Genomic DNA, 11,841 nt, shown 5'->3' on the forward strand with positions numbered 1-11,841 from the left:
TTTTTTTGCTCTCCCTTTGCACTACATATTTAAATTTTTAAAAATATATATTTTAATTGTAATTTATAGTTTTAAAATTAAGTATTGCAATATACTGCTGCAAAAAGCCAATTTATTGCACCAGATACTTAAATTTAAAAATATATATATTTTAATAGTAATTTACAGTTTTTAAATTAGGTATTTCAATGTACTGCTGCTTTACGCTAATTTCAGTTATGGGCAGTACTGTTCATGTTCTTGAGCAGTGTTGTATGTGGAATGAGTCAGAGTACAAGAACTAACTGAATTTGGAAACTTTGTAGAACTTGGAAAACTGGTGGGTTAAATTTATAAAAAGCTGATTGAAATGTATTTATATAAGTGGAGTGAAAATGCAACATTACCACTGATTTGATTTTTTTGTCATTGACTCATTCTGTGTTTCAATCATGGTCAGAAGCAGCCTGTAGTATCTTCAGCTTTAAAGAGAGGTAGTGCATTTTCTTATATTGTGCTTGCTGTTCAATTGTGAACAGAAAGAGAAATACAGGTCCTCCAGAGCCAGTGGTTTAATTTCTAACCAGATCTGTGGTTACGCATGGGTTCTGAATGACTGTTTTCCAGATTGATGACTGCATCTGCAGCAGACTATTGCTAAATTAGACTTCCGTTTTTCACACTTAGATGATGAGGTTTTGGCTCTTCAAATTTGATTTATCAAGTCTTCAGTTTTCATGTAGCCTGTGCCTGTATTTGTAATAGTATCTCTCGATTTATTTTGGCCAAGGTGACTTAAATCAATGCCCGGTTAATCTTCCCTACTTGCAGCTTTAAACAATTTGTCCATCACCTGCTAAAAATCTCAGTCAGTTACAAAACGTATTCTTTCCTGGATTGATTTCAAGGTCCACGTAAAGTAAAACTGTCACATGCATGTGATCATGGGATTTTTGGGTGGGTCAATTCTGAACCCTGGTTTACAAATTAGCTTGTGTAGGCATCTGTGATTTGGCTACTGCTGGAATGTACTGTTGTTTCGGCTGATGCCTGTGTATGAAGTAGTGACTGACCAAGAGGAAGAGGGGATGTCTTAACTTGTGTATTTTATCCCCTCCATGGAAAGCAATTTATCAATGAGTTCCTGGCATACAGTGCCTTTGGAATGAAGTCCAAGCACATCAGCAGTGTTGGCAATGTGCTGCAGTGCAAAGGATCCTTCATCACGTGCAAACAAAATGTTACCAGCAATGTAATATCTGTGCTGCAGCAAACAGCAGTACTGATGCTTTAGTAAATATGATGAAACAAAATGCTCCTGAATAGGTGAGTGAAGATTGATTTTATGGCATATACTCATTGCTGTAAATCCACCATGTACTGTATCAGTTTCCTAGAATTGGTAAAATTGTAATATTTGCCTCAGCTTGTTGCCAGAACTTGTGGTGCTGGCACTTGGTATCCTGTCCTGCGTCATTTCATAGACAAACTGGGAATGGATGGGGGAGTGTTGTCCGTGAAACAACTTTTAGGAAGCGTGATGCCAAACACTTCCACTTCCCTTGGGCACACTATGAAAGAGTCGTCTTCAATACTGAGGCATTTTATTGACATCCTTGAAGCCTCAAGGATGTAATGTTGATGCTTTATAAGGCTCTGGTGAGGCCTCACTTGGAGTATTGTGAGCAGTTTTGGGCCCCTTATCTAAGAAAGGATGTGCTGACATTGGAAAGGATTCAAAGGACATTCACAAAAATGATTCTGGGACTGAAAGGCTTATCATTTGAGGAGCATTTGATGGCTCTGGGCCTGTATTCACAGGAATTTAGAAGAATGAGGGGTGATTTCATTAAAACCTATTGAATGTTGGAAGGACTTAACAGAGTGGATGTGGAAAGGATGTTTCCTATGGTGGGGGAGTCTAAGACCAGAGGACACAGCCTCAGAATAGTGGGACGCCCACTTGGAATGAAGATGGGGAAGAATCTCTTTAGCCAGAGAATGGTGAATCTGTGGAATTCTGTAGAATTTGTTGCCAGAGGCAGCTGTGGAGGCCAAGTCATTGCAGACGTTGATAGATTTTTGATCTTTCAGGGCATTCAGGTCAACAGAGAGAAGGCAGGAGATTAGGCTGAGAGGGAAATGGATCAGCCATGATAAAATGGCAGAGCAAATTCGGTGGGCCAAGTTGCCTAGTCTTGCTCCAATATCTTATGGTCTTAATTAGTGAATTAATCTAGAAATACACTGCGGAACAGGCTCTTCGGGACCATCGAGTTGCAATGCCAGCAACCCACCTTTTTAATCCTAGGCTAATCACAAGACAATTTACAATAGCAAATTGACCTACTAACTGGCTTGTGGGAGGGTACTGGAGCACCCAGAGGAAACCCATGCATTCACAGGGAGGAGGTGCAAGGTCCTTACAGACGGCCTTGGAATCGAACTCAGAATCAGAATCAGGTTTAAGATCACTGGCATATGCCATGTAATTTGTTGTTTTGCAGCAGCAGTACACTGCAATACATAATATTAAAATGCTATAAATTACAATAAGAAGCATATATTTCTATATATGTGCAGGCGCTGAGCACAAGAGCAATAGAAGCAGAGGTCTATCACACCAGACAAGACTGTGCAAGGACTCCACTGAAACCATCCAGCACATGGTAGCAGGGTTCAAGATGCAGATGGGGACAGCGTACACTGAACCGCAGAACCAAGTTGCAGGAATTGTTACAGGAATATCTGCGCTGAGTATGGATTGGACACTCCCAAGTCCAAACGGGAAACAGCCAAGAAGGAAGTGGAGAATGACAGAGCTAAGATCCTGTGTGACTTCCAAATACAGACTGATAAGCAGGTACTGGCCAACCAGCCAGACACAGTAATACTGGACAAGGAACAGAAGAAAGTAATAGATGTGGCAATCCCGAATGACAGAATATGAGAAGCTGGAGAGATACCAGAGCTTTAAAGACCAGATAGAAAGGATGTGGAAGATTAAAAGCAGAGTAATTCCACTGGTGATAGGAGCACTTGGGCTGAGAGAGTGACTCCAACATATCCCAGGAACAACATCAGAGATCTCGGTCCAGAAGAGCGCTCTGCTAGGAACAGCAAGGATACTGTGCCAAACCTTTGAGCTCCTAGGCCTCTGGTAGAGGTCCTGAGATTGAGGGAAAAATACACATACACACCACCTATAATCGGTGAGAAAAAAATATATTTATATAAATAAGTAGTGCAAAAAGAGAGGAAAAATAGAGCCAGTGTTTATGGGTACACTGTCCATTCAGAAATCTGATGGTGGGGAGGAAGAATCTATTCATGATACACTTCAGACTTCTGTACCTCTTCCTTGAGGGTAGCAGTGTGAAGAGACCATTCATGGGTCTTTAATAATGGATGCACCCCTCGTTTTGAGGCATCGCTTTTAGAAGGTGTGCTGGATGCTGGAGAAGCTGGTGCCCATGATGGAGCTGACTGAGTTCACAACTTTCTGCAGCTTTTTTAGATCCTGTGCAGAAGCCCCTCCATACTAGACAGTGATGCAACTGGTTGGAATACTCTCTAGGGAACATCTGTAGAAATTTGCAAGGGTTTTTGATGACCTACTGTACCAATCCTTCTCATGCTCCTAATGAAATATGCTTCCTTTGTAATTCCTTCAATATGTTTGGCCCAGATGCTACGAGATGCAGTAACGTTGCACTAACTGCTAAGCTACCGTGTTGTTTACTGGCCCTCCAAGTAAGAATATTTCAATGAACTTCGAGTTCTTGAATACTTGGGCAATTTGTGACAGAACAACTTCAGTAGCTGATGCTCAACATAATAATCAAACAGCATTTTGCTACTGAACCTTATAAACACAAAATATTCGACGGATGCTGGAAATCCAGAGCAACAGACACAAGATGCTAAAGGAATTCAGTCGGCCAGTCAGCATCTATGGGAAAAGAGTAAACAGTCAATGCTTTGGGCTGTGACCCTTCATCAAGACAGTTTCTTTCTCTCTATAGATGGTGCCCTACTTGCTGAGTTTCTCCAGCATTTTGTATGTGTTGCTTTGGTACTGAACTTAGCAGTTTTCCATGACTGTCCAGCCAATGGAGTGTCTATCTACTGTGGTTCAGAACTTTGATCAAAACATTGCAGGTGAAATATGGAATACAATTTCACCTGGGAACTTCAATTCTTCACATTCTGGCAATCAAGATATCCAGAAGACCAAGATCCTTCCAAATGATGGAATGATCAACTCTGTCCCTGTTTAGTTTAGCTACAGCTTCTGGCATTCAGGCCATGAACACCTTCAAAAACTTGCGACACTTTGGGGATAGAATGTGCACAGAGCATCAAAAAAGTAAAACTACTCTCCATTGCCACTTGGGGTAAATTACTGGCAAATCACATACAATCTGCCTACCTTTCCTCCTTCCACCATCTCCCCCCACCCAGCTTGTAGTGCCTGTCCTTGCAGGCTCAACAAATAGGGGACATTATGCTAATATAAATTTACAATGAGAAATGGGTGTTGTGGATATTGATCTTGGACTATTGGATTTTCAGCATGTATTTATCATGACTTACATGGTCCAACTTAAAAGCTTTAAAATTTCCAGTATTTGTTGAATTCAAATAAAACTATGCATAATTCCTGGATCTTATGGGCTTACTTGGAGCACATGAAGGTCTTGTTGGACAGTGGTAACAGGATTTATGCTGCCATAAGAGGTTATCCACAAACTTGACGGTTACATTTCAGCGTCATGACGCAATTACTCTTGTATCATATTGGAGCAAACAGCACCACCAAGTATTTCTGCAGTAAATGTTCTCTGAAATGACAATGCCACACAATTAGAACCGAAAAAACTAAAGAGTTTGGAGTTTGGAGTTTCGAGACCCGATGCAGACTGGGAGACCGCTTTGCTGAACACCTACGCTCTGTCCGCCAGAGAAAGCAGGATCTCCCAGTGGCCACACATTTTAATTCCACATCCCATTCCCATTCTGACATGTCTATCCACGGCCTCCTCTACTGTAAAGATGAAACCACACTCAGGTTGGAGGAACAACACCTTATATTCCATCTGGGTAGCCTCCAACCTGATGGCATGAACATCGACTTCTCTAACTTCCACTAATGCCCCACCTCCCCCTCGTACCCCATCTGTTATTTATTTTTATACACACATTCTTTCTCTCACTCTCCTTTTTCTCCCTCTGTCCCTCTGAATATACCCCTTGCCCATCCTCTGGGTCCCCCCCCCCCTTGTCTTTCTTCCCGGACCTCCTGTCCCATGATCCTCTCGTATCCCTTTTGCCTATCACCTGTCCAGCTCTTGGCTCCATCCCTCCCCCTCCTCTCTTCTCCTATCATTTTGGATCTCCCCCTCCCCCTCCCACTTTCAAATCCCGTTCTCACTCTTCCTTCAGTTAGTCCTGACGACGGGTCTCGGCCTGAAACGTCAACTGTACCTCTTCCTAGAGATGCTGCCTGGCCTGCTGTGTTCACCAGCAACTTTTATGTGTGTTGCTTGAATTTCTAGCATCTGCAAAATTCCTGTTGTTTGCGTTTTTAAATTCACTACTGCGAAGCTTCTTCCGGTGATGCCTACACCGAAGAAGTTTAGATCCTCTCTTCGACGGGAGTTCAGTGAAACCATCTCTCACTGCTCCCCATCTGTAATTTCTTCGGCTCTTCAACTTTTCGACCACACTTTGACTCAGACTCGCTATCACAGCCTTTCTTGGAACGTGCCTCCGTCGCCAACTTACTCCAGTTGGCTTTAGGATTCGTTTCCGAGCCTCTCAATTTGGACCTTCTGAGGATCCCAGGTACTCACATTTTATTGACTCTGCCTCTCGCCGCTTCTCCCGTCAAGCTCTGAAGGCGACTCTCTCCGCCATGAGGAGGTATTTGGTGTCCCTACCCCAGACCCTTCCACACCTTCGGGACACTTTCTGCGCCGTCTGTAATGGTCCTACCCGTTATTTCATCCTCCGTCGGATTCACGCCTGCAATCGCCGTTTTTTTGACTTTGTCATGTTAGGCAAAGATCGCAAGATCCTACATCTGCAGACTCCAGAGCCTGCTGGCCATGAAACTAGCAGGCATGAACTTCAGATTGCGGCCTCCGCCATTGATCTCGCCGGCTGCAACACCTCAGGGCATATTCAAAACCCGGACTCCAGCAACGACCATGGACACCTTCAAAGCCATTGCGCAACCACCAACTGCGACTCCAGGCCGGGTCTTTATGTGCTGCTATTGTGACTCCCGTCTCCCCTTCCCCCACCACCACTCTGCAATCCCGTCTCCCTCAGATCACACTGTCAGCTCCTGCGCCCTTAGAGGCTCCATCTTCCTCTCACCCCAACCCTCCCCTCTCCATTGACACACCCAGCCTCCCCCCTCCCTGCTGTGATCCCAGCTCTCATCCGTGCCGGGTCTTTACCATCCTTTTCGACATTCAACTCTCGGAGGCAGAACGCTCTGTCCTCAGTAAGGGCCTCACCTTTGTCCCCCTTCGCTCACACCTCAGCGAGTTCCGTGTTCGCCATGATGCGGAACTTTTCTTTCTCCGTCTCCGAGCCTACTTCTGCGGCAAGGACTCTTCCACCCCCACCGATGACCCCTTCTTCCGTCTTCAACCCTCCTCTTCTTCATGGACACCCCGCTCTGGTCTTCTGCCTGCTCTGGATCTCTTTATCGCTAATTGCCGACGGGACATCAACCGTCTCAACTTCACCGCACCTTGTCCCCATTCCAACCTCACTCCTTCGGAACGCTCTGCTCTCCACTCCCTCCGCACTAATCTTAACCTTATTATTAAACCCGCCGATAAAGGGGGTGCTGTTGTAGTCTGGCGTACTGACCTCTACCTTGCCGAGGCACAGTGACAACTCGCGGATACCTCCTCTTATTTACCCCTCGATCGTGACCCCACTAAGGAGCACCACGCCATTGTCTCCCACACCATCACCGACTTTATCCGCTCAGGGGATCTCCCATCCACTGCTACCAACCTTATAGTTCACACACCTCGCACTTCCCGTTTCTACCTCCTACCCAAGATCCACAAACCTGCCTGTCCTGGCCGACCTATTGTCTCAGCTTGCTCCTGCCCCACCGAACTCGTTTCTCCATACCTCGACACGGTTTTATCCCCCCCTTGTTCAATCCCGTCCTACCTATGTTCGTGACACTTCTCACGCTCTTGAACTTTTCAATGATTTTAAGTTCCCTGGCCACCACCGCTTTATTTTCACCATGGATGTCCAGTCCCTATATACTTCCATCCCCCATCAGGAAGGTCTCAAAGCTCTACGCTTCCTTTTGGATTCCAGACCTAATCAGTTCCCCTCTACCACCACTCTGCTCCGTCTAGCGGAATTAGTCCTTACTCTTAATAATTTCTCCTTTGGCTCCCCCCACTTCCTCCAAACTGAAGGTGTAGCTATGGGCACCCATATGGGTCCTAGCTATGCCTGCCTTTTTGTTGGCTTTGTGAAACAATCTATGTTCCGTGCCTATTCTGGTATCTGTCCCCCACTTTTCCTTCGCTACATCGACGACTGCATTGGCGCTGCTTTCTGCACGCATGCAGAACTTGTTGACTTTATTAACTTTGCCTCCAACTTTCACCCTGCCCTCAAGTTTCCCTGGTCCATTTCAGAAACTTCCCTCCCCTTTCTAGATCTTTCTGTCTCTGTCTCTGGAGACAGCTGATCCACTGATGTCTACTATAAACCTACTGATCCTCACAGCTATCTGGACTATTCCTCTTCTCACCCTGTCTCTTGCAAAAACGCCATCCCCTTCTCGCAATTCCAACGCCTCTGCCGCATCTGCTCTCAGGATGAGGCTTTTCATTCTAGGACGAGGGAGATGTCTTCTTTTTTTAAAGAAAGGGGTTTCCCTTCCTCCACTATCAACTCTGCTCTTAAACGCATCTCCCCCGTTTCACGTACATCTGCTCTCACTCCATCCTCCCGCCACCCCACTAGGAATAGGGTTCCCCTGGTCCTCACCATAGAACCATAGAACCATAGAAACTACAGCACAGAAACAGGCCCTTTGGCCCTTCTTGGCTGTGCCGAACCATTTTCTGCCTAGTCCCACTGACCTGCACACGGACCATATCCCTCCATACACCTCCCATCCATGTATCTGTCCAATTTATTCTTAAATGTTAAAAAAGAACCCGCATTTACCACCTCGTCTGGCAGCTCATTCCATACTCCCACCACTCTCTGTGTGAAGAAGCCCCCCCTAATGTTCCCTTTAAACTTTTCCCCCCTCACCCTTAACCCATGTCCTCTGGTTTTTTTCTTCCCTTGCCTCAGTGGAAAAAGCCTGCTCGCATTCACTCCATCTATACCCATCATAATTTTATATACCTCTATCAAATCTCCCCTCATTCTTCTACGCTCCAGGGAATAAAGCCCTAACCTATTCAACCTTTCTCTGTAACTGAGTTTCTCAAGTCCCGGCAACATCCTTGTAAACCTTCTCTGCACTCTTTCAACCTTATTTATATCCTTCCTGTAATTTGGTGACCAAAACTGAATACAATACTCCAGATTCGGCCTCACCAATGCCTTATACAACCTCATCATAACATTCCAGCTCTTATACTCAATACTTCGATTAATAAAGGCCAATGTACCAAAAGCTCTCTTTACGACCCTATCTACCTGTGACGACACTTTTAGGGAATTTTGTATCTGTATTCCCAGATCCCTCTGTTCCACTGCACTCCTCAGTGCCTTATCATTAACCCTGTATGTTCTACGTTGGTTTGTCCTTCCAACGTGCAATACCTCACACTTGTCAGTATTAAACTCCATCTGCCATTTTTCAGCCCATTTTTCCAGATGGTCCAAGTCCCTCTGCAGGCTCTGAAAACCTTCCTCACTGTCTACTACACCTCCAATCTTTGTATCATCAGCAAACTTGCTGATCCAATTTACCACATTATCATCCAGATCATTGATATAGATGACAAATAACAATGGACCCAGCACTGATCCCTGTGGCGCACCACTAGTCACAGGCCTCCACTCAGAGAAGCAATTCTCTACTACCACTCTCTGGCTTCTTCTATCGAGCCAATGTCTAATCCAATTCACCACCTCTCCATGTATATCTAGCGACTGAATTTTCCTAACTAACCTCCCATGCGGGACCTTGTCAAAGGCCTTACTGAAGTCCATGCTTACTCACCTACCACCCCACCAGCCTCCGGGTCCAACATATTATTCTCCGTAACTTCCGCCACCTCCAACGGGATCCCACCACTAAGCACATCTTTCCCTCCCCCCCTCTCTGCATTCCGCAGGGATCGCTCCCTACGCGACTCCCTTGTCCATTCGTCCCCCCCATCCCTCCCCACTGATCTCCCTCCTGGCACTTATCCGTGTAAGCAGAACAAGTGCTACACATGCCCTTACACTTCCTCCCTTACCACCATTCAGGGCCCCAAACAGTCCTTGCAGGTGCGGCAACACTTCACCTGTGAGTCGGCTGGGGTGATATACTGCGTCTGGTGCTCCTGATGTGGCCTTTTATATATTGGCGAGACCCGACGCAGACTGGGAGACCGCTTTGCTGAACACCTACGCTCTGTCCGCCAGAGAAAGCAGGATCTCCCAGTGGCCACACATTTTAATTCCACATCCCATTCCCATTCTGACATGTCTGTCCACGGCCTCCTCTACTGTAAAGATGAAGCCACACTCAAGGTTGGAGGAACAACACCTTATATTCCGTCTGGTGAGCCTCCAACCTGACGGCATGAACATCGACTTCTCTAACTTCCGCTAATGCCCCACCTCCCCCTCGTACCCCATCTGTTTTTAATTTTATACACACATACTTTCTCTCACTCTCCTTTTTCTCCCTCTGTCCCTCTGAATATACCCCTTGCCCATCCTCTGGGCCCCCCCCTTCCCATCTTTCTTCCCGGACCTCCTGTCCCATGATCCTCTCGTATCCCTTTTGCCTATCGCCTGTCCAGCTCTTGGCTCCATCCCTCCCCCTCCTGTCACTCTTCCTTCCTGACAAAGGGTCTCGGCCTGCAACATCGACTGCACCTCTTCCTAGAGATGCTGCCTGGCCTGTTGCGTTCACCAGCAACTTTTATGTGTGTTGAAAGAGTTTGGATATAGGTTTGTATAAGTATTGTGTGACATACAGAAATAATATGGTATACGTGTGTTTAACATGTGTTCATTGTAAGTATTTGGTGTTACTGAATTAGAAGCCATTCTCAACTGCATGATGAAAGATCCTAAAATTAACTGACTCAGTGTCACTAATGTCACAAATCTCCCTAGGTAGATATTTTTTATCACTATCACAATACACCACAAGTTTCTTAAAGAGATGAAGCTGGTCCCGTCAGCCCTTCAAGCCCAGAAACCTCCAACAAACCTGATTTCAATAGGTTTCAATAGGTACATTTAATGTCAGAGAAATGTGTGCACTATACATACATCCTGAAATTCTTCTTCTTCGCAAATATCCATGAAAACAGAGGAGTGCCCCGAAGAATGAATGACAGTTACATGTTAGAACCCCAAAGCCCCCCTAGCTCCCCCCACGCACAAGCAGCAGCAAAGCAATGAGACCCCCTTTCCCCCCAGCAAAAAGCATCGTTGCCCTCCAGTGAGCACTCAATCGTGCAGCAAAGCATCAATAAACTCAGAGATTTGCAGTACCCCAAAGACTACTCGTTCACCCAGTAATTTGACATACCACAGGCTCACGCTCCCTAATAAGGGAAAAAGAGGTGTCCCTGTTTCACTCTAATGTAATCACATGACAATTTACAATGACCAATTAACCTACCCAGTATACCTTTGGAGTGTGGGAGGAAACCAGGGCACCCAGGGAAAACCCACACGTTCCACAGAGTGGACCTACAGAAATTCATTACGGAGGACTCTGGGATGGAACTCGGAACACCGACCCCTTGTGCTGTAATAACACCGTGCTAACCGCTACACTACCACGGTACCCGTATTCTTATCACAGTACTGAACCTTATTTCCAGATTTATTGTAATTACTGGAAAAAATGTTTTAGAATTTTTCTATGCATCCTTAGTTATTTAAATATAATCCATTGGTTATTTTTCAGAATCAAAATCAGATTTAATATCACCAGCACATGTCGTGAAATTTGCTAACTTAGCAGCAGCAGTACAATGCAATACATGATAATATTGGGGAAAAAAGTAAATCAGTTACAGTAAGTAAGTATATGTGTATTAAATAGTAAAATTATAGATAGTGCAAAAACAGAAGTAATAAAAATGAGGTAGTGTTCATGGGTTCAATGTCCATTCAGGAATCGGATGGCAGAGGGGAAGAAGCTGTTCCTGAATCACTGAGTGTGTGCCTTTAGGCTTCTGTATCTCCTCCCTGATGGTAACAATGAGAAGAGGGCATGTCCTGGGTGATGGGGGTCCTTAATAATGGACACCACCTTTCTGAGGCACCGCTCTTTGAAGATGTCTTGGATACTATGGAGGCTAGCACCGAGATGGAGCTAACTAATTTTACAACTTTCTATAGCTTCTTTCAATCCTGTGCAGTAGCCCCCCCGCCCCCCATACCAGACGGTGAAGCAGCCTGTCAGAATACTCTCCACGGTACACCTGTAGAAGCTTTCAAGTGTCTTAGGTGACAAACCAAACCTCCTCAAACTCCTAATGAAATATAGCCGCTGTCTTGCCTTCTTTATAGCTGCATCGATATATTGGGACCAGGTTAGATCCTCAGAGATCTTGACACCCAGGAACTTGAATCTGGTCACTGTCTCCACACCTGATCCCTCTATGAGTA

Source organism: Mobula birostris, chromosome 3, assembly GCF_030028105.1.
Source record: "Mobula birostris isolate sMobBir1 chromosome 3, sMobBir1.hap1, whole genome shotgun sequence".
Taxonomy (NCBI): domain Eukaryota; kingdom Metazoa; phylum Chordata; class Chondrichthyes; order Myliobatiformes; family Myliobatidae; genus Mobula; species Mobula birostris.